The sequence below is a fragment of the Delphinus delphis genome, chromosome 4 (assembly GCF_949987515.2).
Source record: "Delphinus delphis chromosome 4, mDelDel1.2, whole genome shotgun sequence".
Taxonomy (NCBI): domain Eukaryota; kingdom Metazoa; phylum Chordata; class Mammalia; order Artiodactyla; family Delphinidae; genus Delphinus; species Delphinus delphis.
Genome location: NC_082686.1, coordinates 49,825,918 through 49,853,829, shown reverse-complemented (window position 1 = coordinate 49,853,829; position 27,912 = coordinate 49,825,918).

Below are 27,912 nucleotides of genomic sequence, written 5' to 3'. Positions count from 1 at the left end.
GAAACATCAATATATGGATAAATTTATAGCAAAAGCATAAGATGTCCAATTGCCCCTCACCTCAGTTGATTTATACATTTTAAATTATTTTCATAAAATCACCAGCAGGATTATTTTCTAGAGATAGACAAATCATTATAAAGTTCATATGGAAAAATAACCAAAGTTAAAATGGTAAGAAAGAAAGCACCAGAAAAACAAGAGAGTAATGTGAGGAATCTAGTTTTGTTGGTTATTAAAATATTTTTCAGGGAATCCTTATGCATTATTATAATACATATCATTACATATGATAAAGTGGTATTATATTCATAGTGAATTGAATAGTTTCTCCCCCAAATTTATGTCCATTTGGAAAGTCAGAATGGAAGCTTATTTGGAAATAGGATCTTTGCAGATGTAATTAGTTAAGTATCTTCAGATGAAATTAATTATCTAGGATTGGGGATGTGACCTAAATCCAATGACTAATGTCCTTATAAGAAAAGGAGAGGACACAGATATACAGAGAAGATCTTGTGAAAACAGAGGCAAAGATTGGAGTTATGCTGCCACAAACCAAGAAATGTCAGGAGCCACCATGAGCTGGAAGAGGAAAGGAAAGATTCTCCCTTCAAGCCTTCAGAAGGAGCAAGGTCTTGCTGACACTGTACTTTTGTTCTTCTGGTCTCCAGTCTGGTATTTTGTTATAGTCGCCCAAACAGACTAATACAAGCAATGTGACTGAAACTGAGAATAAAGGGTAGAATTTGGTTTAAGATGAGGCTTGCGGAGCGTGTGAGAGGCTCTCTGCAGAAGACTGCCTTTATATCAAGATCAATAAATAAAACCTTTGGAAAGATTTTAAGAATGATAACATGATTCGATTTGTATTTTTGAGAAAGACATTCTAACATAGAATGGAGGTGGACCAAAATGTAGAACTGTTAGGAAGGTATTGCTGAAGTTCAGGAAAGAGAAACTAGTACCTTAGATTAGGATGGTGGTAGAAAATATGGAGAGAATGAACACAGGCAGAAGATATTTAGGAGGTAAAATATAGAGAACTTAGTAACGAATTGGATTTTTTGACATAATATTGAGTGAAAGAGCCAAATGCAAAATTACAGATTCATTATAACTAAAACTGAGAGAAACATAGGGTGGAAATACATAAATTATAGGTAACATTCTCATTTTTCTACTTTCTAAGATAATAAAAATATGGCTATATTATACTTCTTTTCAAATAAAAATAATATTTTAGTATAACTGCCACAAAATTTCCATCAGGGTCACTCCTCAAGGGTAACTGAAATCTAACTATAGGTTTTGCTAAGATTTTGGGTAAAAATTAGTACAATCGAGAGAGGCCTGGCAGCAGGAATTACCTCTGACGTTAAATATGTCACAGAGAGTTTATGATAGAAGGGGTGTTGCAGCACAAGAAGATCCACACAGAGCTGGAATCATCATTAACAAGGTTCCCCTGGTTAATTTTCCTGAAAGAGGATTTTATATACAGGTAGACCTGTATTATGCCTCTTTTACCTGAGGCAAATTTTCCAAACTCTGTGAAGTTTTGATTCATTTTATCATCTATAAAATGAGGGTCCTAATGGTACCTCTGACCATTGAATAATAAGGGGGTTGAGGCAACCCACCTCCCACACACAGTCAAAAATCTCTGCCATCTTTGCCTCAAAAACAAAGGAACTGATAAATGACTCACCCAAGGGCAGGAAGCTGAAACAGTTTGGATAGAATCAGGACTTAAACCCTAGTTCTCTAATCAAACACAAACTTTTCCCTACACTTAATTTAAAGATCTGTAAAATAAAAATTTATTGAAAAATATCTGGGTACAAGTGGACCCATGCCATTCAAACCCACGTTGTTCAAGGGTCAACTGTACTTTCTCAGTAGAAGTGTTGTGAGGACAAACTGAGATAAAGTAGGTAGAGTCCTTTGAACCGTGTCTGTTTGGATACTAAGTGGTCAGACCGGTAGTGTGGTAGTGATGATGGGCAAGTAATTAGTAGCAGCAGTAGCAGTACTAGTATTTACTTCTCTCCACACTTAGATTTTTCAAAGACTGGTATATGGTTAAAGTAAAATGATTTCCACCTTATTTAGTTATGAGACATAGGTTTAAGTTGAGAGAAATTATTCATGTTGCATGGGAAAGAAAATCAGTTGACTGGGATTTTAGGAATAGATGTCCAGAACTGATTGTCTAGGTAAGATGGGCAATATCTGGTACTCACAGTAGAATCTTCTGCTAAGATGTCATCTGACATTTCTTAAATGAGAATCGTTTTTTTTTTTTTTAAGCCCACAAGGGCAATTTGGGAAACAAACCAAAAAAGCTAAATCCTTGGGAAGTGTTGTCCAAGTCATCTAGAGAGCCCTGCAGGTCAAAGGTAAAGGAGGCAGATGGAGGCACTGGATTGGGAGAATTGATCAAAATGATCCTCAAGCAATATCAAGGCACCTAGTAGGTGAGCACTATTTTTTTCTAAGCTATATTCATGAGATAACTTGTAATAAAAATAAAAGTGCACTTTCTGAACAAACGATGCTTTATCCTCCTAGTTGGTGATCCAATAATGGACACATTACAAGTTGTTTCTCAAAAATGCATTTTGGATGAAAGGAAGAACTTAGTAGCAAAGTTCTGGTTTTGTTTATCTCTTCCACCTCCAACTGAGCATAGGACCAGAAGCAGGTGACTCAATGACTCTGAGACTTAGCATCCACGTCTTCAATGAGGACTGTGACACCTCATTCACACGGTTGTTGGAAGAAAGTTTTAGCAGCAAAGAATATTGTAAAGACTTCACATGTGGCCTAGTGCATGTTATGAGTTTATGAAATGCTAGTATCCCTCCCCCCTTTCTTACCTCTGTAACCATTTTTAGAACATTTTGTCAGAGGAATATGTACCAGGTGTACAGTGGGATGAAACATACAGTTTTAGATCCTTTCTAGTCTTAAATTTTCTCTCTATGTGGGTGCAAGAACAGGAGCTAGATGATTATTTTTAAAAGCATAATTTCTCAATTGGGATATACTTCATAAGTAGACATGATTTGGAAACATACCGCAAGCAGATTTGATTGACATCTGATGGATACATTAAATCCAAAATTAAAACTATAATGAGGTATTTCTAAGTTCAATGTTTTGTTACTTTGTCTCTTTATTCTGTATTCAGTTTAGCTGGAAACCTCTTCCAATGTCTATTCAGGGAAAACATTTTGAAAGGAGTATTTTAATGAGACCATTTGTGTTCCCAGTGCCTTGCTGAATGACAGGTTATAGAAAGCATACATAAATATTGTTGGAATTGAGAATATAAAAATGGAACCGTTTTATAAGTTTATCAGTGTCTCACATTCAGTATGAACTAGTGAATTTCCCAAAGTGTGCCCCAAATATAAAACTTTTTAAAAAAGTAAATCACTATCCTCACTCTTCTCGTTAACAAAACATTTTGAAGATGCTGTCCCACAGTGTTACTTCTCAAGTAACTCTTGCTTCTAGGTTTCTTTAAAAATTTTGAAGTAAGCAGACAAGATATTTCCCTCAGTTTTACAATGGTAACAATGCTCATTTTGGAAGGTCTTTACACTTTTTATCAAGGCTTTCTCTAAGTATGTATATCTAGTTAAAAAGCTGATGTGCCATAACCTCTGTAACTGAAAAATTGTTTAACCTACAAATTCAGTTTGTTTTATAATGTTCTGGTGCCTGAAAAAATACTGATAAATGATGACCTCCCATTGTTCCAAATGCCAAGTATAAAATGCTGTCTTTCTATGCCTGCATTTAGTATTGATTCTTCAGATGGCAAAAGAATCTGTAATAAACACAGGGGAATCGAGAAGGCTTTTAGACTCAGCAGTAGACTCAAGGAAAGAGGGCAGGCCAGAAGTGGTTTTAAACTGCCTGGAAATTACTGTGTAATGTAGAGGGCTGGAAATCCACAATCTGTTAGTAAACCCAATTCACATCATGAAAACTGTCAAATCACTGATACACCAAGCTAGTTTTGTTGTTGTTGATGTTGTTTTTAACAGTTTACAATCTAGTAGTATAGGATCTGATGGTAAAATAGTTCAAGTCATTTTACGGAGTATTGGCCTTAGATCATCAGCAACCCTTTTTTCTTTCTTGTACCCTTAGATCTGTCCTACAAACGCTATCAGCTTGGAAAAACAACTCCACTCTGTGCAGTGTGGACAAAGGGAATGGTCTTGGGGTACTGCTATGACATAGAAGTCTCTTGTCTTAAAAAGGGCAGGTGGGAGCTTACACTAATTGAATCATTTATTGGCTGTGTCTTTTTAAAAGTGCTTTTCTAGTCGAGGGGCCAAAATCTATATTAACACCTTTGCCCTCAGCAATGCAGTCTTTCAAGTCAAGGAGCTTTGCTCACATGTCTTCAAGTACTCAGTCGAGCTCACTAAATAAATAATAAGCAAGTGTGAATAGTGACAGTCTAATGGATTATGTTGGATAAGAACTGAAAGAGAGATTAAAAAAAAAGAGAGGAGCCAGTATCCATGGTCAGTTATGAAATGTCTCCTCCTGTGCTTCTTCCAGGACTGAGTCATTCACCTCTATTCCATTTGAATTAGAATGCTGATGTGTTTTGTTCAAATAAGTCAATGCATCTGTGAATGTTAATTTGTTAAAGGCATTCTGAAAAGAAATTTAACAGTATATTGTGCTACTCAAACTCTCTCCCCTACACCTCCCCAATGCCCCACATGCCTGCTAGAACCTTGTGAAACTAAAGATTTAAAGAACAGATAAGATCAAAAAGGGGTCATTCAGAATCTTTTTGACAAGGCTACATGTTAAAATCTTTATTTCCTCAAAAACAATGTTTTCTAAATTTAGTATACTATTTGTCTCTATTTTCTACATTGTTTGTTTTCAATCCAATTATTTCATAGTTCCTTCTCTCCTATCTCTCCTTTACCATGCTTGATTGCAAGACCTACCCTGCTTTATGTACTGAATCAGCAATTGCTTTGAAATGTATCAGCAATTTTTTTCAAATTCAATCAAATGATTTTAAAATTCATCTAGGAGCTATCATTTATTGTGTTCATACTGTGTGCAAGTCAGGTGTTGAATTAATCACCCTACAAATATTAAAGAAAAACAGCAGACACTGAATCAGATAGTAAAACAAATTTTTAAGCTACAATATTTCTAACAGCTTGTCAGAGTCAGTCATATGCATATATGTAGATTTTGATTTAAGTGATGTTAGGAAGCCCCATGCCTACATGTTTTCTCTCCAAAAGACCCTGAAAATTTACTAATTTTCTAATTAGTAGAAATTTTCTAATTTACTAATCCATTCCTTGGATTCTTAGGAGTATTTTAAGCAGGACAATTCTCCCAAGTTCTACTCCCTAAGGTACTTTAACTCTCTTTCTCTTTGTTAAATCCCCCTACCTTTCCCTTCATGATTCTCTCTTTATCTTCCTACTATTTTTTGTCTCCTATAAGTTAATATCCTATAAAAAAACTATTATGAAGTCCCAGGACATTCTGCTTATATTAAAAGAATCCCACCCCACTATGCCACATTCAAATTCTTTTCCCACAATGGAAAAATTCAGGTCTTACAGGAGAAATATTACCTTTGGTACAAAATTGTTAACTGTCTTAAGCATATGAAATTGATTTAGAAATTCATCTAATCCTATGAGTTCATTGCAGGAGGATGTCAATGCCCAGACAAAAATAGAATTGATATTAAAGATCTAGAAGGAAACTTAGCCCAGAAAGAGGAAGAACAAATGTCATCCAAATTAAAATAACTGGAAAAGGACATCCAGTGCCTGTTTAAGACACTGGCACACATCAGAAGATCTAAACGGAAGGAGGACTTGGAAGGTGCTAGTGGGATAGTTTGGTGCCTGAAAGTGGGGAGAGTGGGGCTGGAGGATTTGAATTTGAGAGGAATTTACTCTAGGTATCTGATTTTGTAAACTTATGTTTTATCTGGCCTGTCAGTATGGAAACCATTAAAAGTAGTCAACTCTAATACGTTCCTTGACACAAGAAGAGACTGGGAAGCAATTCAAGAATTTGGTGGCAGACTTTATATGAACCACATTCTTCTTTACAGAAAAGGTTTGGAGCCCTTACTCTACCATCAGGTAATTATGAGAATGTGATCTATGATCTCCTTTCTGAAAACTAGTCATGTCCCAGTGCCAAGACCAAATCTGATCAACATCTCTCAGACTAGCCAGTCAGCCCAACTTTAAACATAGATCATGCTTCTACTCTCAAGAGGACTCTGATGTGACCCTGAGACTTCTAATCAGGCACCAGATCAGGGTGTTTCAGCAATGCTCACAGGCATTGAGAGTCTGACTTTCTCCCACATCTTTTTTTTCCATCTAAACTCCTGGCATGGTTTCTGTTTTGTTTCATGTTTTATTTTGTCTGGGCAAGCCCATTCCCAGGTGCCTGAGATGCTTCTAACACTTCTTGCCTTCCTAGGCATTGTGGGGACAGCCAAGCCTACCCCCACAGCACTGAGTCCCTCCTCTCCAACTGTTCCATGTTGCTGGCCAGACACATGAACCCCCCTGGTAACATGTTTCATAGGAGAGTCCAGGGCCAGGAAAAGACTACTTGGGGATAGGGAGTTTCAAAAATATTTCCAAATCTTATGTGCAATGTGGAGACTAGAGGTTCAGGATGGCAAAGAAGAGGACATGGATCGTAGATCAGCACTCCAGGAAGACAGCAAAAGATAACCCATGTGGTATTTCTAAAAAGAGGTAACATGGACATCGGAGTACCCAGCCCCATGAAATAACTCTGTCCAGAGAGGAGCTGGATCTGAAATGGCCTGTTGTGATAAGCACAAAGGGCATATTGGTAGTTACTTGTGTAGTCACACAACCATTACCAGAGGGTGCCCCCTTTGCCCCTACCAAGAATGCAGGTGGCACTGCATAAAAAACCCTGTCATCTCTGGGGGTGGAGGGAAGCCCAAAGCATAATGAACCTTGAATATCTCACGAGCCAGCTAGATAAGGGCTTAGAATCAAAATAATGTTAAGTCATAAACAATGAAAAAACCTACAATATCTCTTGCAAAATTAAGTTTCTGGCCTGAGGTCTATACCTGGCTGTAATCAATGCCAAACTGCTAAGAAATGGAAAATCATTACTGTGTAACTCCTCTCACTAATATAGAATGTTCCCAGAGAATTCTGCACCATGTTTAAAAATTGTTGCTAACACGGATGGACAGACAGTTCTTGGCTGCCACAGAAAGCACTGGGGTGGAGGGCTCTGAGGGGAGGTTGATATTGCTAGAGAGATGAGAGACAGAAAATGTTCTGGAAAGTCCAAACAACTTGTAGAAGACATGAAGATATTGATCCAAGGAGAAAGATAACAGAAACCCAGATGAAGGGCCCAACTTTCGAAAATTTACCTAAAAAATAGAAGTAATCATATAGTCAATATGTGCTCTCAATATTTAATATTTCGTTTAGCATTTTAATAAAAATCAGATAAAAAATAAACAAAATTTTTTAAATGAATGAGAAAACACCAGGGTACTTCTGCAGGAAATCTCATGTCAAATTTTTAAGGAATAACAGAGCTTTTGCTATGAATTCAACATAGAATGCATTGGAGATTATGTAATAAATCTATTATGATTTAGCCCTAATGCATAAAAGACAAGATTTTTTTCTCATTTGTTTCAGCTGTTTAGTGTGTCTATGGGATATCAGACTTTAGCACTAGAATATTTATAATTTTCCAGGAGAATGTTAAATTCTCAAAGTCAAGCCAATATGCCTATTTTTCAAAATGCAAGCATACATTATGTATTATTACATCACAGGTACTCTGGAAAATCATTGCTATCATCAGGAGAGAAACCAAGAAATCTTAAAGAAAAATTGAAATAATAAAATAAAGATAGGGGGGCCTTCAAGATGGCAGAGGAGTAAGATGTGGAGATCACCTTCCTCCCCACAAATACATCAAAAATACATCTACATGTGGAACAACTTCGACAGAACACCTACTGAACGCTGGCAGAAGACCTCAGACTTCCGAAAGGGCAAGAAAATCCCCACGTACGTGGGTAGCACAAAAGAAAAAAGAAAAAACAGAGGCAAAAGAATAGGGATGGGACCTGCACCCCGGGGAGGGAGCTGTGAAGGAGGAAAAGTTTCCACACACTAGGAAGCCCCTTCACTGGTGGAGACAGGGGTGGGCGGGGGGGAAGATTCAGAGCCACGGAGGAGAGCGCAGCAACAGGGGTGCAGAAGGCAAAGGGGAGAGATTCCCACACAGAGGATTGGTGCAGACCAGCACGCAACAGCCTGAGAGGCTTGTCTGCTCACCCGCTGGGGCGGGCGGGGTCTGGGAGCTGAGGCTCTGGCTTCAGAGGTCAGATCCCAGAAATAGGACTGTGGTTAGCTGCGTGAACACAGCCTGAAGGGGGCTAGTGCACCACAGCTAGCTGGGAGGGAGTCAGGGAACAAGTCTGGAACTGCCTAAGAGGCAAGAGACCATTGTTTTGGGGTGCACAAGGAGAGGGGATTCAGAGCACCGCCTAAACAAGCTCCAGAGATGGGCATGAGACGCAGCTATCAGCGCGGACACCAGAGACGGGAATGAAATGCTAAGGCTGCTGCTGCAGCCACCGAGAAGCCAGTATGCAAGCACAGGTCACTATCCACACACCTCCCATGCCCCCCAGGAGCCTGTGCAGCCCGCCACTGCCAGGGTCCTGTGATCCAGGGACAACTTCCCCAGGAGAATACACGGCGTGCGTCAGACTGTTGCAGTGTCACGCTGGCCTCTGCAGCTGCAGGCTCACCCCCTATTCCAATTATAGCTACCATACCCCTACCTCCCAAAGGCCTGAGTGAGCCAGAGCCCCCTAGTCAGCCGCTGCTTTAACCCCATCTTGTCTGGGCAGGAACAGAAGCCTGAGGGCAACCTACAATACAGAGGTGGGGCCAAAATGACACCTGAACACCAGGAGCTGTGTGAACAAAGAAGAGAAAGGGAAATTTCTCTGCGCAGTCTCAGGACCAGTGGATTAAATCCCCACAATCAATTTGATGTACCCTGAATCTGTGGAATACCTGAATAGACAATGAATCAACCCAAAACTGAGGCAGTGGACTTTGGGAGCAACGGGAAACTTGGGGTTTGGTGCCTGCGACTGGCTTGTTTCTGATTTTTATGTTTATCTTAGTCTAGATTTTAGCTCTTGTTATTATTGGTAGATATATTTATTTGTTTGGATGCTCTCTTCTTTATAATGACTTTCCTAATTTTTCATTTTAATAATTTATGTTATTATTTAAATTATTTTATCTTATTTTATTCTGTCTTTCTTTCTTTCCCTCTTTTTTTTCTTATTTTCTTTTCTCCCTTTTCTTCTGAGCTGTGTGGCACACAGGGTCTTGGCGCTGTGGCCTGGTGTCAGGCCTGAGCCTCTGAAGTGGGAGAGCTGAGTTCAGGACATTGGTCCGCCAGAGACTTCCCGGCCCCATGTAATATCAATCAGCGAGAGCTCTCCCAGAGATCTCCATCTCAATGTTAAGACCCAGCTCCACCCAATGGACAGCAAGCTCCAGTGCTAGACACCCCATGCCAAACAACTAGCAAGACAGGAACACAACTTCAAGCATTAGCAGAGAGGCTGCCTAAAATCATACTAAGTTCACAGACACGCTAAAACACACCAACAGACACAGTCCTCCCCACCAGAAAGAAAAGATCTAGCCACACCCACCAGCACAGGAACCAGTCCCCTCCACCAGAAAGCCTGCACAAGCCAATGAACTAAACTTACCCACAGAGGGCAGACACCAAAAACAACGGGAACTACAAAACCTGCGGCATGTGAGAAGGAGACCACAAACATAGTAAGTTAAGCAAAATGGGAAGATAGAGAAATATGCAACAAATGAAGGAGCATGGTAAAAACTCACCAGACCAAACAAATGAAGAGGAAATAGGCAGTCTACCTGCAAAAGAATTCAGAGTAATGATAGTAAAGATGATCCAAAATCTTAGAACCAGAATGGAGAAAATACAAGAAAGGTTTAACAAGGAACTAGAAGAACTAAAGAGCAAACATGATGAACAACACAATAAATGAAATTAAAAATTCTCTAGAAGGAATCAATGGAAGAATAACTGAGGCAGAAGAATGGATAAGTGACCTGGAAGATAAAATAGTGGAAATAACTACCGCATAGCAGAATAAAGAAAAAAGAATGAAAAAAATTGAGGACACTCTCAGAGACTTCTGGGACAACATTAAATGCACCAACATTCGAATTATAAGAGTCCCAGAAGAAGAAGAGAAATAGAAAGGGTCTGAGAAAATATTTGAAGAGATTATAGTTGAAAATTTCACTAATATGGGAAAGGAAATAGTCAATCCAGTCCAGGAAGCACAGAGAGTCCCATACAGGATAAACCCAAGGAAAAACATGCCAAGACACATATTAATCTAACTATCAAAAATTAGATACAAAAAAAAACTATTAAAAGCAGCAAGGGAAAAGCAACAAATAACATACAAGGGAATCCCAATAAGGATAACAGCTGATCCGTCAACAGACACTCTGCAAGCCAGAAGGGAGTGGCAGGACATATTTAAAGTGATGACAGGGAAAAACCTACAACCAAGATGGCTCTACCTAGCAAGGATCTCATTCAGATTAAACAGAGAAATTAAAACCTTTAAAAACAAGCAAAAGCTAAGAGAATTCAGCACCACCAAGCCAGCTTTACAACAAATGCTAAAGGAACTTCTCTAGGCAGGAAACACAAGAGAAAGAAAAGACCAACAAAAACAAACCCAAGCCAATTAAGAAAATGGTAATACAGAACATACATATCGATAATTACCTTAAATGTAAATGATTAAATGCTCCAACTAAAAGACACAGACTGGCTGAGTGGATACAAAAACAAGACCCATATATATGCTGTCTACAAGAGACAACCTTCAGACCTAAGGACACATACAGACTGAAAGTGAAGGGATGGAAAAACATATTCCATGCAAATGGAAATCAAAAGAAAGCTGGAGTAGCAATTCTCATATCAGACAAAAGAGACTTTAAAATAAAGACTATTACAAGAGACAAAGTAGGACACTACATAATGATCAAGGGATCAATCCAAGAAGAAGATATAACAATTGAAATATTTATGCACCCAACTTAGGAGCCCCTCAATACATAAGGCATATGCTAACAGCCATAAAAGTGGAAATCGACACTAACACAATAATAGTAGTGGACTTTAACACCCCACTTTCACAAAGAGACAGATCATCCAAAATGAAAATAAATAAGGAAACACAAGCTTTAAATGATACAATAAACAAGATGGACTTAATTGATATTTATAAGACATTCCATCCACAGACAACAGAATACACTTTCTTCTCAAGTGCTTATGGAACATTCTCCAGGATAGATCATATCTTGGGTCACAAATCAAGCCTTGGTAAATTTAAGGAAATTGAAATCGTATCAAGTATCTTTTCTGACCACAACGCTATGAGACTAGATATCAATTACAGGAAAAAAACCTATAAAAATATAAACACGTGGAGGCTAAACAATACGCTACTAAATAAGCAAGACTTCACTGAAGAAATCAAAGAGGAAATCAGAAACTACCTAGAAACAAAAGACAATGAAAACACCACCAGCCAAAACCTATGGGGTGCAGAAAACCAGTTCTAAGAGGGAAGTTTATAGCAATATAATCCTACCTCAAGAAACAAGAAAAATCTCAAATAAACAAACCTAACATTACATCTAAAGCAATTAGAGAAAGAAGAACAAAAGAAAACCCCAAAGTTAGCAGAAGGAAGGAAATCATAAAGATCAGAACAAAAATAAATGAAAAAGAAATGAAGGAAAGGATAGCAAAGATCAATAAAACTAAGAGCTGGTTCTTTGAGAGATAAACAAAATTGATAAACCACTAGCCAAAGTCATCAACAAAAAAAGGGAGAAGACTTTAATGAACAGAATTAGGAATGAGAAAAGAGAAGTAACAACTGATATGGCAGAAATAGAAAAAATCATGAGGGATTACTGCAAGCAACTATATGCCCATAAAATGGACAACCTGGAAGTAATGGACAAATTCATAGAAAAGCACAACCTTCTGATACTGAACCAGGAAGAAATAGAAAATATAAACAGACGAATCACAAGCACTGAGACTGTGATTAAAAGTCTTCCAACAAACAAGCTCAGGACCAGATGGCTCCACAGGCAAATTCTATCGAACATTTAGAGAAGAACTGACACCTATCCATCTCAAAATCTTCCAAAATACAGCAGAGGGAGGAACACTTCCAAACTCATTCTACAAGGGCACCATCACCCTGATACCAAAACCAGATAAAGATGTCACAAAAAAAATCAAACTACAGGCCAATATCACTGATGAACATAGATGCAAAAATCCTCAACAAAATATTACCAAATAGAATCCAACAGCACATTAAAAGGATCATACACCATGATCAAGTGGGGTTTATTCCAGGAATGCAAGGATTCTTCAATATACGCAAATCAATCAATGTGATACACCATATTAACAAACTGAAGGATAAAAACCATATGATCATCTCAACAGATGCAGAAACAGCTTTTGACAAATTCAACACCCATTTGAGAGAGAAAAAAACTCTCCAGAAAGTAGGCACAGAGGGAACTTACCTCAACACAATAAATGCCATTTTGACAAACCCACAGCCTACATCGTTCTCAATGGTGAAAAACTGAAAGCATTTCCTCTAAAATCAAGAACAAGACAAGGTTGCCCACTCTCACCACTATTATTCAACATAGTTTTGGAAGTATTAGCCACAGCAATCAGAGAAGAAAAAGAAATAAAAGGAATCCAAATTGGAAAAGAAGAAGTAAAACTGTCACTGTTTGCACATTACATGATACCATACATAGAGAACCCTAAAGATGCTACCAGAAAACGACTAGAGCTAATCAATGAATTTGGCAAAGTAGCAGGATACAAAATTAATGCAGAGAAATCCCTTTCATTCTTATACACTAATGATGAAAAATCTGAAAGAGAAATTAAGGAAACACTCCTATTTACCACTGCAACAAAAAGAATAAAATATCTAGAAATAAACCTACCTAAGGAGACAAAAGACATGTATGCAGAAAACTATAAGACACTGATGAAAGAAATTAAAGATGATACAAACAGATGGAAAGATATACTATGTTCTTGTATTGGAAGAATCAACATTGTGAAAATGACTATACTACCCAAAGCAGTCTACAGATTCAATGCAATACCTAACAAACTACCAATGGCATTTTTCACAGAACTAGAACAAAAAGTTTCACAATTTGAACGGAAACTCAAGATACCCCGAATACCCAAAGCAATCTTGAGAAAGAAAACTGGAGCTGGAGGAATCAGGCTCCCTGACTTCAGACTATACTACAAAGCTACAATAATCAAAACAGTATGGTACTGGCACAAAAACAGAAATCAAAATCAATGGAAAGAAAAGAAAGCCCAGAGATAAAGCCACACACAAATGCTCACCTTATCTTTGATAGAGAAGGCAAGAATATACAATAGAGAAAAGACAGCCTCTTCAAAAAGTGGTGCTGGGAAAATTGGGCAGCTACATGTGAAAGAATGAAATTAGAACACTTCCTAATACCATACACAAAAATAAACACAAAATGTATTAAAGACCTGAATGTAAGGACAGACACTGAAAAACTCTTAGAGGAAATCATAGGAGGAACACTCTTTGCATTAATCACAGCAAGATCCCTTTTGACCCACCTCCTAGAGAAATGGAAATAAAAACAAAAATAAACAAATGGGACCTAATGAAACTTAAACGCTTTTGTACATCAAAGGAAACCATAAATAAGACAAAAGACAACCCTCAGAATGGGAGAAAATATATGCAAACGAAGCAACTGACAAAGGATTAATCTCCAAAATTTACAAGCAGCTCATGCAGCTCAATATCAAAAAACAAACAACCCCATCCAAAAATGGGCAGAAGATCTAAACAGACATTTCTCCAAAGAAGATATACAGACTGCTAACAAACACATGAAAGAATGCTCAACATCACTAATCATTAGAGAAATGCAAATCAAAACCACAATGAAGTATCATCTCACACCAGTCAGAATGGCCATCATCAAAAAATCTACAAACAATAAATGCTGGAGAGGGTGTGGAGAAAAGGGAACACTCTTGCACTGCTGGTGGGAATGTAAATTGGTACAGCCACTATGGAGAACAGTATGGAGGTTCCTTAAAAAACTAAAAATAGAACTACCATATGACCCAGCAGTCCCACTACTGGGCATATACCCTGAGAAAACCATAATTCAAAACGAGTCATGTACCAAAATGTTCATTGCAGCTCTATTTACAATAGCCAGGACATGGAAGCAACCTAAGTGTCCATCGACAGATGAATGGATAAAGAAGATGTGGCACATATATACAATGGAATATTACTCAGCCATAAAAAGAAACAAAATTGAGTTATTTGTAGTGAGGTGGATGGACCTAGAGTCTGTCATACAGAGTGACGTATAAGTCAGAAAGAGAAAAACAAATACCGTATGATAACACATATATATAGAATCTAAAAAAAAAAAGTTCTGAAGAACCTAGGGACAGGACAGGAATAAAGATGCAGACATAGAGAATGCACTTGAGGACACGGAGTGGGGGAAGGGTAAGCTGGGACGAAGTGAGAGTGACATGGACATATATACACTACCAAATGTAAAATAGCTAGTGGGAAACATCTGCATAGCACAGGGAGATCAGCTTGGTGCTTTGTGACTACCCAGAGGGGTGGAATAGGGAGGGTGGGAAGGAGATCCAAGAGGGTAGGTATATGGGGATGTATGTATATGTATAGCTGATTTACTTTGTTGTACAGCCGAAACTAACACAACATTGTAAAGCAATTATACTCCAATAAAGATATTAAAAGATAAATAAATAAAGATAATTTACTAGTGATACTGTATGTAGCAATGGATTTACTGTCTCCAAGTGTAATTTAAATTCTTCATATTTCTGGGTAAAATTTTGAGATATAACCTAATTGCATCAAAAGATTAAGTGTTATGCCAATAAAAATTTGGCAATTTTGTTGGCATTTCCTCAGAATCAAATTTTTATGAATTTTGAAAGAGGTATCGGCTCATCCTTGTCTGAATGGAAAAGAAATGCTGATAGATTGTTAGTGGAGGTCAGTAAGCAGCCAGATAGGGAAATCAATAAAACTGTGCTTTTATGTAAGAGAGGGTTATTGAACAGAAAAGCAAGATTAACAGTAAGGTTCTATGGAGAAGAGAGGTTTGTGTTCAAGTTAGAATTCTTAGAAGCCCTCTCTCATGTCATGCTCAGAAATAACTATAATAATATTCAGGAAAGCAGATGGAATTTGGCACCATTTCAAAGACTGCAGATTGGATGCTATGTATTTAAACTACATGTAATTGGGAAATTATGAATGAGTCTTTGAGATAGAAAATGGCAACCATTTCCTGTTACGCTGCAGTTGGTTTGATTTATAACGACTCTATAAATAGTAAAATTAAAGGAAATGTATGTACTAAAATATTAGAGCAGAATAGGAAAAGATCGGTGAAGTTCTCAATGACAAAGAAAGCCATTTCTTTTTGAATGGAAAATGACTGACATTCAATTAAGAGACAAAAGTAATAAATAAGTTTGCCCTTTTATTGCCATTCTATCAAATGTAGAAAGCATTGTGATACGCCAAAAGACCAATGGACAACGATACACAATAAATAATGTAGGGTACAGCCTAGCTTGCAAGTGGGGAAGAAAAAGCCTAATTACAATTTTTCTCCATTGTTCCAAAGCCAATATTTTTGTTCTCTGATATATCTGCAGACAGTTTATTTTGCTTCTGACTGTTCGGTAATCAACGTCTTGCCCCAGGCATAGCTGGATATTCAACCAACGTTTCTGTGGGGACTCAGTAGGGAAGCCAGTAGTAAAAACAGCAGAGTAGGAAGATTTAACATGTTAACTAAAAACTCAAGGACTGCAGCTTGGTGGGAGTATTGGTTTTTCGAGTCAGTCATTGTACTAAACAACACAAAGGGAACTTGGTTTATACAATGATTGAGTCAATGAGCCAACCCATTTTACATTTACGTATCATGCTCTCTTAAGTCATTTATCTCAGAATTACCCTGTACCATGACTCAAAGTCTCTTGCTGTTTAATGAAAACAGTTGCAAATGAAACCTCGCTCCTGTAAAATTTGCCAGAACTTGGCATCTGTCTCAGGAAGCACTTTTGTGTCAGTTTCCCTCATCCAAATCCCTGGTTCTTAATGACCCAAATAAGTAATGTTTTTTTGTCCTCTTTCATTAGAAGTAGATAGTATCCCATACCCAGCAATATAATCATGGATCCTCTCCAAATCCTGGGTAAATTCTGAATGTTCAAAAGATTTAGAAACGTCTCAAGCAGTCGGTCCATTTCTAGCTAGGCTTTTGTCTGGTTTTCCAAAGCTCTGAAGAGTCTTTGAATGAGGTATTTGACACCTGGCCCTCTCTGCCCAGTTTACTTCAGAAGCAGTTCCCAATATAGGAAACATAAACTCTGGAGAGACCCACTCAATCCTCTGTTCTCTCAACACCGACATAGAGTTAGTTGATATATAAAATCGGTATTTAAATTGTGCGTGGAACGTAGAGAAACACGATCCCTCTTACAAACCAAAGATAAAAATATACAAAAATTATTTTTGGAACAAACTTGTATGCTTTTATCAAATAAAAAACATTTCTGGATTTAGTAAGGAGAGACTTTATTCAAAAGAATAATTGTAAGGGGGAGGGACTATTGGAATAGGAAGAGGGGGACTATGGCAGCAGGGAGAAGCTGTGGCCATAATATCTGTTCCAAGAGTCGCAAGAGTTAGGCAGAAAAGATTTTTCTATTATAGAGAGAAGTCAACAAGGCTCGAGGGCAAGATGTGGGGTAGTGGGATGACACGCAGTGGGGTCAGACAGAAGATCAGAGAAAGTTTCACGCTGAGGCCAGTCTATTTTTTCTGGAGGGGTCCTTAAGAAGGCTTCTGTGCTGGATCAGGCTCAGGGTAGGCCAAAGTTCAGACGTTTGGGAGAAGGAGACAATCTTACCCCAAACTTGGTTAACAAGCACTTTGTTCCTTCTGATTAATTAGAGAAGAAACAAGCAGTTCAGCTAATTGTTTGAAGCAAGGAAAGGGAATTTGGAGGGTCTTAAGTCTGGCCTTGTCAAAGGCAAAGGAGACATTCCAGAGCATTATCTAAGTTTATCTGAATCATATGGGGTTGGCTGGTTCTTAGCAGTAAATGGTTTTTCAGAATAAATAAGGGTGAGGGGATTCCTTTCAACTTTATCGTTTACCAGAAACAAAGGGCACAGGGAAAATTCAATGTTGTGGTCTTTTATGTAGAGACTTATTTTATGGACATAAGAATTGCTTATCTTGGATTCCCAGTCTCTAGATTTGGCTGGAAACATAAGAGATTTTCAGTGTTTTGCAAGTAAAGGGTAATATTTCTTATCTTCTACAAGCACGGTTATGAACCCCTTGTATATTCAACTCCATTTCTGCCTTAGTCTAGAAATGTCAATAGGCAAAAAAAATGGTTGTAGGACTAGAAAAGAAATGAAGTGTTCCCAAGCAGTCTTAATGACTTTACCATTCACGTTTGTGCAATTCTATTTTAGACATATGAAGAATAGAAGGAGGCCTGTGATTGCTAATTAAGATCAAAGACCACCACAAAGGTTGATTCTTTAAAAGAACTGTGTATTGATTTTGCATGAACCCAGTCAGTTTAAATTGACATAGGAAACCACTTCTGTAGACCCTTTGACTTCTTACTCAGACACACCTTCATCATCACGGCCACACTACCCTGTTAGATAATTGAGGTTATTTGTTGTGGTTACTGGTGTCCCTTGTGTTACTCTTCTCTCCTAGTTTCACACTGATCTGATGTCTCCATAGAACATAAGGAACATTAAAAATACCCAACTGACTATTTAATTGCAGTGTACAAAATGCTGTTTGTATATTGAATAAACTGTTGACAGCGGAAAAAAAAAAATACCCAATTGACCTTAATGGATTCCTTCACTCCTTCCTGCTAAAATAAAGGCCCTTTGTGTACTTCAAGAGTCTAACATAACTAGAGATGATACAGTAACTGCGGGATCTGGGAAAAGACAGTGGAGACTCTGAACAAAGCAGCCCAACTCTTAGGGTGGAGAAGAGATGCAATTTAGGTCGTTTTATTTCTTATTTCATTAAGCCTTTGCTACACAACTTCCTTAATGACCAAAGTTTTCCAGGTAACTTATTTACAAATACATTTCAAAATAATGTTCTCGAACTTAGCCCTTAACTCTATCCTATGTATTTTTCAAAGTCAATGAATGGTAGTTTCTGCAAAGTCAGAGTTTATTCTTCCATACATCTGTCAGTAAAGGGATAGCCAAAAACAAACAAAAAAAGTTCCTAGGTTTGGTATGGTGGGTAAATCAGTCTTTTCCAGCTCACTTCTACAGATGATTATGTCTCTGGCAAATAATTTTGATCCTGAAAAGATATGGCCCGACTTCCTCAGGGCCAGAGAACAGGACTCCTGTTTTCAGCTGCTCTCCTTCCTACACCTCCCACTCTGCCTCTTCAAACCCACACCTCAAGGGACTGAATGAATCAACAGATGCTAGAGGCTTAAATATCCACCAAGCACCTCCCTGGAGTGCGTGGAGGACCACCCCGGCAAGGTGATTATGGAAGATTTTATTGGTGGCTCATGGATGCTACAGACAAAAGGTGAAGTGGTAGCGTGGGACTTAGAAATTCAGAGCTGCTGCTAGGACTAAGTGTTCCCTCAGAAATTGATCCCTAATACCCATTTGGGTTTCCATTTTCTAGACACATACACACAAAGACACTCTTTGTTTTCTAGTGAATGCCAAAATGATTCCATTGTAAATATCCTTTTAAACCATTTAAACAGAAAACAATTTCACTGTCTTCAAACTTATGACTTCTGGATTTTTATTTTTAATGTTCCGTTCCCTGCTTCTCCCTTCGGTTAGATGCTTGATAATTCCAGTATCATTTCACTCCTGGATAGATAGCTCTCCTGAAAGTGAATACTGGGCTCAGGTGCACTCCTAACATTTGGTGAATCCTTCACCTAATTAATGAGAGGTGAGTCTCTTAACCTACTGCCCAGGTCCCAGGGCAGATTATTAGCACGACTGCTTCTGATGGATCTTTTAAGGGCTCCTCCTGGGAAAGATATCTGAAAGTCACATTTAAATAAGGATTCAAAAACTACTGAACATTAATTCTCCTCTAGTCTCAAATGCTATTTCTGGCCAAGGTTACAGAGGCCATTTTAATGGGAAAAACACACCATTATTTAGTGGTTTTGCTCATAGGTGACTCCATAACCTTATGTAAATAGTTATGAGGTATTTATTTTTTTATAACATGCTCGTTCTTTTTTTCCTACAGGATTTCCTATGGGAGTGGAAAAAAAGGGAGGTTATGCCTTGTGTGTTTGGGGTACATAATCCTCGGTACACGCATGGGAGTATGTCATGCTTATCAGTGTCATCAGTCACGTTCAGTGAGTCAGTTAGGGTGTAACATTTGAATGGTGTCATTGAAAGTCCATTCTCCAGTTTGGGGATGGGTGTGGTCAAAGGTTGAAGGAAAAGGTGAAACTCAAAGAACAAGGCAGTCCTTTGAGAAGCATAATGAAGAAGCAGTAACTGTTGTGAGTAGAGTACTCTCTCTTCTTTAAGAGAGCAGCTTCCACTTCTGGTGCTGCAGATGGTTTCAAATTTCCAAAATCATAAATAGTAGCACATAAACAGCAACTGCTGCATGAGACAACAGGGAAAAAAGCAGGACTGATGGGAGTGGCAGGAAAACACAGAAAGCCAACAGAAATAGTTGCACCCCAATGTTCATAGCAGCACAATTTACAATAGCCAAGACATGAAAGCAACCTAAATGTCCATCAACATAAATGGATAAGGAAGATGTGGTATATATACACAATGGAATATTACTCAGCCATAAAAAGGAATAAAATAATGCCATTTGCAGCAACATGGATGGAACTAGAGATTATCATATTCAGTGAAGTAAGTCACACAGAGAACGACAAATACCATATGATATTCCTTATATGTGGAATATTTTTAAAAATGATATCAATGAACTTACGTACGAAACAGACCCACGGCTTTAGCAAACAAACTTACGGTTACCAAAGGGGAAAGGGGGAGAGGGGTAAATTAGGAGTTTGGGATTAACATATATGCACACCTATATATAAAATAGATAATCAACAAGGACCTACTGTACAGCACAGGGAACTATACTCAATATTTTGTAATAACCTATAAGGGAAAAGAATCTTAAAAAGAATATATACATATATATTATATATATAATCCTAATCACTGTGCTATACACCTGAAATTAATACAACATTGTAAATCAACTATACGTCAATTAAAAAAAAAAAAAAAAAACAGTGTAAGAAACCACCACCATGCCTGGTAGGAGCAGGAACTTGCTGTGTTTGAAGATCTCAGTAACTGTATTAGTTGAAGACAGGAAATCAAACCCCAAAGCCAGGGAGAGTTAAGAGAGAGCTAGCACTCCCTCCTCTGTGCTCCATAATTCATAATAAAGGACAGTTTTTCATCTACACAATTGATTCTTTCACTAAATTGTGAGGTTCTAAAAGAACTGGGAACATGTCTTACTCACTTTCCTGTCCCCATCACCCCAGTAGTACTTGGCACACAGTAGAGGCTCAAAAATGTTTACTGAAACAGAAAGTATAAAGTCCCCTGGAAGAGGCATCCTGAATAGGAGAAAAGACACAGGCATGGTATTTTAGGAGATTGCCTGTTACAGTTCTGCCTCTGGAAGGAACCAGATGTGAGACTCTAGAAAGCCATTAATATTTCTGAGACTTGGTGTATTTATTGGCAAAATAAACTTATCTTTCCAAATTACTCTAATATTCTATTATTTGAAAGTAAAATCTAGATATTTTGGAAGTTTGCTTATAATAGCTAAGTACCAGTTTTTACTAGATTTAACACCTTCAAAAAATGGGATATGTTAAAAGCCCCAACTTTTCAGAGTTTAATTCATTTTCATAAATGTAGTAAACATTTAAAATTAACTCAACTACAGCCTCAATAATAAAATCAATACACTGTGAGAAATACATTTTTAATCTCTCTGATCTCTCTAAAATGAAAATATTCTGTTCTTACCATTCCCATGTAAAAGCTGTGAGATTGTTATTATTTTGCGGTAGTTTACTTTCTCATTAGAGAGAGAATTATTAAGGTTATACCTTAAATTGATGAGTTCTATTAATCTTCCAGGTCATGCCTTCGTAAAAGAAAATAAAAATTGCAGGTATAGAGTATGTCTTTATTATTCCAAAATGAGGGAGTTTTATAAAGACTGGGAATGTTTAAAATGAATTGTGTAAGAACGTATTTGTTTGTTTAATTATCTGTGTAAGCCATAGTATAGTGAAAATGTTGTAATTGTGCCACTTTCACAGAAACACTAAGGAGAAAATTGTAAACATCATGGACGGGGAATTATGTACACAAAGACTAATAGCTACAATGATATTATTCAGAACTGTGCTGGTAATTTGCCCCTTAGGGGGTAAATTTGGAAAAAATATGTATAAGGTTTAATCATGTGACTCTCACTTAATGGGTGTTGTACTGTAAAAGCCACACATACCACATTGAACATTCAGTAATAATTATTTCTTTTAGTTATTCTCTTGGGGGCTTCTCTAGTATCTGTAATTGCCATGTTCTCAAAAGCAGCACTGTTAGCATGGCACCTGTCCAACAAATAAAATGGACTGGCAGTTACAACATAGAATTAGCAATTAGAGATACTTTTTTCTTTCAAAATTGTATTACTGAGGGCTTATTCTAAAGAGAAAAAATAAAATAAAATGAGTAGATGAAGTTTTCCTCTCTTGAGACCTAAGGATCTCAGTTGGTGGTGTCTCTTTATTAAGTGTTTTACTTAGGGATTATTTGTCAAATATGTTAGAGAAAATGGTTTGCTTTGTGGATAGGAGAGTGATCTACATTTTATTTGGGAACTGTGATAATTATTCTGTATTTGCAAGTCTTATCCATTCTTTGCTCTTATCATTCTAATCCTACTCTTTGCCCCAGGAAACTAACCCTTGGGCATTGCATCTCCCAGACTCACTTGTTAGTTGCCTTCCAGTTGGGTTGGCCAATGGGAAGTCAGAATGTAATCAAGGGCTTTGGCATCTATCTCCTCTCTATCGGTAGTTTTCATCTCCAAGACTGTAGCTCCTTCTGGTATAGACTTTCCTCCATGACTCCAACTCTCATTGGGCTTCTGTATCTCCCTTTATATGCCTTGTGCTTTCTACACCAAGGGAGTTAATTGCATCCTACTGTTACTATCTCTCGGTACCTCACCATCCCTATATATCCCCTGACCTGTCCATGTCTTTGAGCTGCTACTTTAATAGAAATACCATCATTTGAACTATTTGAGGTGAATTCTGTCTTCTTCCAACACATTGGCCATAAATCCTAATGGCAGATGCACTTAATGAGAGTTAATGTAAATGATTTTTAGCGTGTTGAGTTGCTTGATTATAGGTCAAATGTTGCTATTACAGTTATCTGTGCACTGTTTCTTTATGTAACAATGTACTGTAGTGGATACTGAAGTGCTCTATCCAAAGAAGTAAATTACTATATTAATTGGAGAAAAAATGTACTTGTTCTTTGCCTCAATCTGGGATAACACTGAGGGCCATCCCAGCTCCAGAGCTTGCCATAGATTGATTGATGTCTCATTAGTTACTTCAGTATGGCACAGATTTTCCCTTTGCCCAATTTTGCAGATATGTCTCCTGAGAGCAGCCCCCAATAAACCTTTCACATGCAATTCTCAATTTCTGAGACTGTTTCCAATCTAATTCATGAAATGACTGGGATGAGCCTACACCTGAGCTAGTGGAGGAATATAGCTAAAGCTCCACATTCAGCAAGTACTTAGACCATGACTATAAGAATCAAAACCTTCTATAGATAGTATCTCATGAAAAACTTGCTGTAGTCATTAATTAGTGCAGCTATCACTGAGAACAGAAAAAGAAACTTCCTCCCTTCTAGTGTTAGAGCTCTTTTTACTAAGCACCCCAAAAGAATGCCTTTAGTCTAGAAGAATATGTGTTGTATTTCATCAGGGACGAGGTGGGTAGACATTTGAATTGTGCCAACTAGTGCTGTCTCCCAAACCATCTCTCATGTTTTCTGGCCTCGGTTCTCCCTTCTTTCAAGGATGTGGCTATCCCTGCCTGTTGCAGCGAGCTGGTTCCATGGAACCAAATTAGAGCATGGGTTCCTTCTTGAGGCAGCCAGTTTGTTATGACTCTGAGGAGTGCAGCAAGTCAGTCTTTAAAAAGAGTTGATCAAAAGCAATCACTGAATTAAAAAAGCTAGAAATAGGTTTAAAGTTTGAACTGCAGAGGCAAGAATATTGATAGGGATGACCTGGGGCAAAAACAGGCCAGCAATAAGTGAAAAGAATTCTGGGCATCTGCACAAAAAGTCTTCGGCTTTAGAGACTTGCCTTCAAGTGTGTTGATAAGTGGGAATGAGGGGAAAAAAAAAAAATCAAGATTATTTCCACCATCACAATCCTTCTTCTCCAAATGATTCCTAGGGTAAGGATCATTAGTAAGCTGATGACTGGTTTCTATCAGGATCCAGGGAGGCTCAGAGAAGCTACAGACAACAGGGTCCTCAGTGCAAGCTACTGCAGTCAGCTAAAATGGATGAGAAAGCCAGAGCCTTGGAAGCAGTAGAATAAGGCAGTTAGGCACAGAGCCTTTAAATCTACAGCAGTGTAATCAGCATCAAGAAACAATGTTCACAAAATATGTATATAAGATAATGCATATTTGAAATTACATTTAAATGGATTAAGTCCACTGAAAATGATCAATAGTAATTTTAAGGCTTCTTTATAAGATCAGCCTCACACAACTCTTAGAGGCTTTTTTCTACACAGAACAGTATAAAATAAAATCAAAACAGAAAAAAGATGAACATAGTTAATGATTGAAAAAACTAAATGACCAATCAATTTTCCTTGGAAATATATGTTTGAATACCATGGCTTAAAAGCTTACATTAGTTTCTGTTCCAACACTTGAAATTTAGCAATAGAATAATGCAATTTTCTTTGCAATAATGATAGTCTTGCTGTGCCTACTTAATATAAACAAAAGATAAAAATTGCTCAATAACACAATGTGTTTATTTACCTCCGATTCTCCTAGGCAGACTCTAGTTAAATAAAAAAGGTAATTTAAGGTTAGACTTTCATGGAAATGCTCTTTTAATGAAAAACAAACTTATTTTAACTAATACTCATTTTAAAGCAGATTTAGAATTAAGAAGCCTCTTTGAATTCAGGCTAATAAATTTTGGTTAATTCTAAGTACTTGTAGTCCAAATAGATTTTTACCAAAAGATTTCTTATTACAGCAGACCAGATTTAGTGGGACTGACCCCACGAGCAATGGAGGTTCCAAAACACTAGTAGAGTTACTCACAAAGCACTATTAATGAGCTGCAACAAACTATAATGACCATTTTGCAAGATGGCTCCTGCCCAATTTAATCATAACCACGGAGGTAATACTGTTTTGGATGGGGTGTTCTTAAAGTGCTCTTTCATTTAAAAAATTCTCCATAATTTCCCAAGTCTTTTAATCTCATAATGCCCTAGACAGGTGACCACGTTTTCCCACAATATCTCAATGAGGAATACCAGATTTGTATTCTGTTCTCTTTGGGAGCCTGTTGGCAAGTCTGAGGCAGGAAGCACACATGGTGTCTCCCATGGCATCCTTCCCTATAAAAACCCATTCCCTTTATGGATGCAGGGAGTTTGTAGAAGCCTGAATTCTAAGATGGCTCCTAAGATTTCCACCCCAAAGTGTACATGCCCTGTGTAATTCTTTCTACATGAGTGTGAGTGAGACCTGTGAATATGATGGAAAAGTTTCTTTCTTAAGTTGTGTTATATGGCAAATGTGACAGGATAGTCAATCCTGCTGGTCTTGAAGAAGTAGGTTGGCATGTTGTGGAGAGGGCCACATGGCAAGGAACAGCGGGTGGCCTCTAAGCTGAGATCCTCAGTCCTATAATTACAGGGAACTGAATTCTGACAGCACTCACGTGAATTTAGAAGAAAATCTCAAGCCCAGCTGACACCGTGGCTTTAACTTTGTGAAACCCTGAGCAGGGGACCCAGCTGGGACTCCTGCTTCACAGGAGGTCCTAAGTGGATGTTGTTTTAAGTTGCAAACTTTGTGTTAATATGCTACACAGCAATAGCAAACGCATACAAAGAGGGAGGTGTGTGGGGGGGGGATGGTTGGGATCATGAACCATGTTAATGACTCCTCTGTGGTATGTATATAAAATATTTGGATTTTCTCAAAGCTGCCTTTTGCATAGGCCCTGATAGCAAAGAAGGAGACAGTACTGCATAGTGGCTAAGAAAATGGGCCTTGGAGCCAAGCTGTAGAGTGTGAATTCCTATTCTGCCACTTAATCACTGTGTGAACTCAAATAAGGAAATTAATTTCTTTGTGCCTCAGCATCTTCATTTATAAAATAGAGATAATAACAGTCCCTGGGATTGTTGTAGCTATTAAATGACCTAATGTATACAAGGTGCCAAGCTGGGCATATAGTGACCATTCAATAAATTTTAGCTGTTTTTATTTCTCAGATGGCTGCCATAAATGTGAGGATTACATCTCCAATGCCAGCATAATTGAATTAGAAGACTCATGTTGCAGGAATAGAAACTCAAACACACTAGCTTAGATGAAAATATATATTTTCTTTTGTCTCAGAAAATGGGAAAGTCTAGTAATGGGGATGGTTTTGAATACTGACTGGCTGGGGCACAATATCATCAGGGTATAGCTCTCTATAACTGTTGGTATCCTTTCTAGGCTGTATGTTGGCTTTATCCATTTTCTGATGCCCTTGGTATTAGTGAGATGGCTTTAGTCAACCCAGATTTCAAATCCTTATACTGTATTTGGTCTCCAAGTAAATAAAAGGAAAGAAAGAAAAGAAAAAGAAAGAAAGAAAGAAACAAACAAACAGAGAGAGAGAGAGAGAAAGAAAGAAAGAAAGAAAGAAAGAAAGAAAGAAAGAGAGAGAAAGAAAGAAAGAAAGAAAGAAAGAAAAAGAAAGAAAGAAAGAAAGAAAGAAAGAAAGAAAGAAAGAAACCCGCTTTTTTCTAAGAACTCTAGCAAATGCCTCCTAGTGTCTCAACAATTTTGACTGAAATACATACACACCCAGAACCAAGCAGAGGGGCCAGGGAGATGGGGCAGGATTCTCTGACTAAACTTCTCATAGTCCTTCCTTGGAATTGAGAGTTGGTCAATTCAATCCTATTAAAGATGTATGCCGGAGAATTAAACAGTCTGATGGTTTCTCAAAAGAAAATTAAGCTATTTGTTATGCGTTGAATTGTTTCTCCCAAAAAAGATATGTTGAAATTCTAACCACCAGTACTCGTACATGATCTTAAATGAAAATAGGCTCTTTGTAGATGTATTTAAGCTAAGATGAAGTTATTAGAGTGAACCCTAAATATGACTCATGTCTTTATAAGAAGATGAAATTTGGACACAGACACGCAGAGAAGATGACCACGTGAGGACAGAGGCGGAGATTGTAGTGATGCATCTATAAGTGAAGGACACCAAGGATTGCCGGCAAACCCCAGGAACTAGAAGAGGTGAGAAAGGATTCTCCCCGACAAGTTTCAAAGGAAACATGCACCTGATGACACTTTAATTTCAGACTTCTAGTCTCCAGAACTGTGAGATGATAAAGTCCTGTTATTTTAAGCCATTCAGTTTGTGGTACTTCGTTACAGCAGCCCTGGGAAACTAACACACCACTGTTGGTGAAGATGGAGAGATACAGGATGCTAGGGAGGCAACAGAAAATTTCACTTGTAGTCTTCCAAAAAAGCAAGGAGCGCTCTTGGAAAATTAAATCAGCCAGTAGACACTGTATACTTTGTGGAATTTCACAACTATTTCTGTACTCTGCTTGCCACTCGTTTGTAACCCCTCTTGAGCTCAGAGTCATTGGAAAGGCAGTAAATAATTTGGCTTCCCTCCTTCTCTCAGAGATTTTCAAAAAAATTAAAGCCAAGTTTCCAACAAAGAAAAATGCAAGTGTACGAAGTGGAGGGGGAAATAATTCCTTAGCACCAGGTTAAGTGGCCATAGGGTCTTATATATTTTGTTTTGGAAACCACTGCACCTATCACTACAGTTTCAGCAAGCAGTATAAACAACAAATATCATAGAGAAACTTGAAGTAGCTAATGCATATACATCCTAGTTCTACTCCCTTTCAACATAAGTATGTGAGCATGTGTATTCCAGTAATGGAGAAAGAGAAAGGAATATGGAAAAAAGTTCAGTCTACAGTAGGCACCTACTATGTGCCCAGTTTTTATTTCCTTTGATTACTGTAACAAGACTGTGAGGCTTATCTGACAAATGAAAAAAAGACAAAAGTCAGAAAGATAAAGAAGGTTAATAATTCACAGTTGTAGGTTGAATATTGGTATATAAAATGATCAGGTCCTAGTCCTGAGAACCTGTAAATCTTACCTTATCTGGAAAA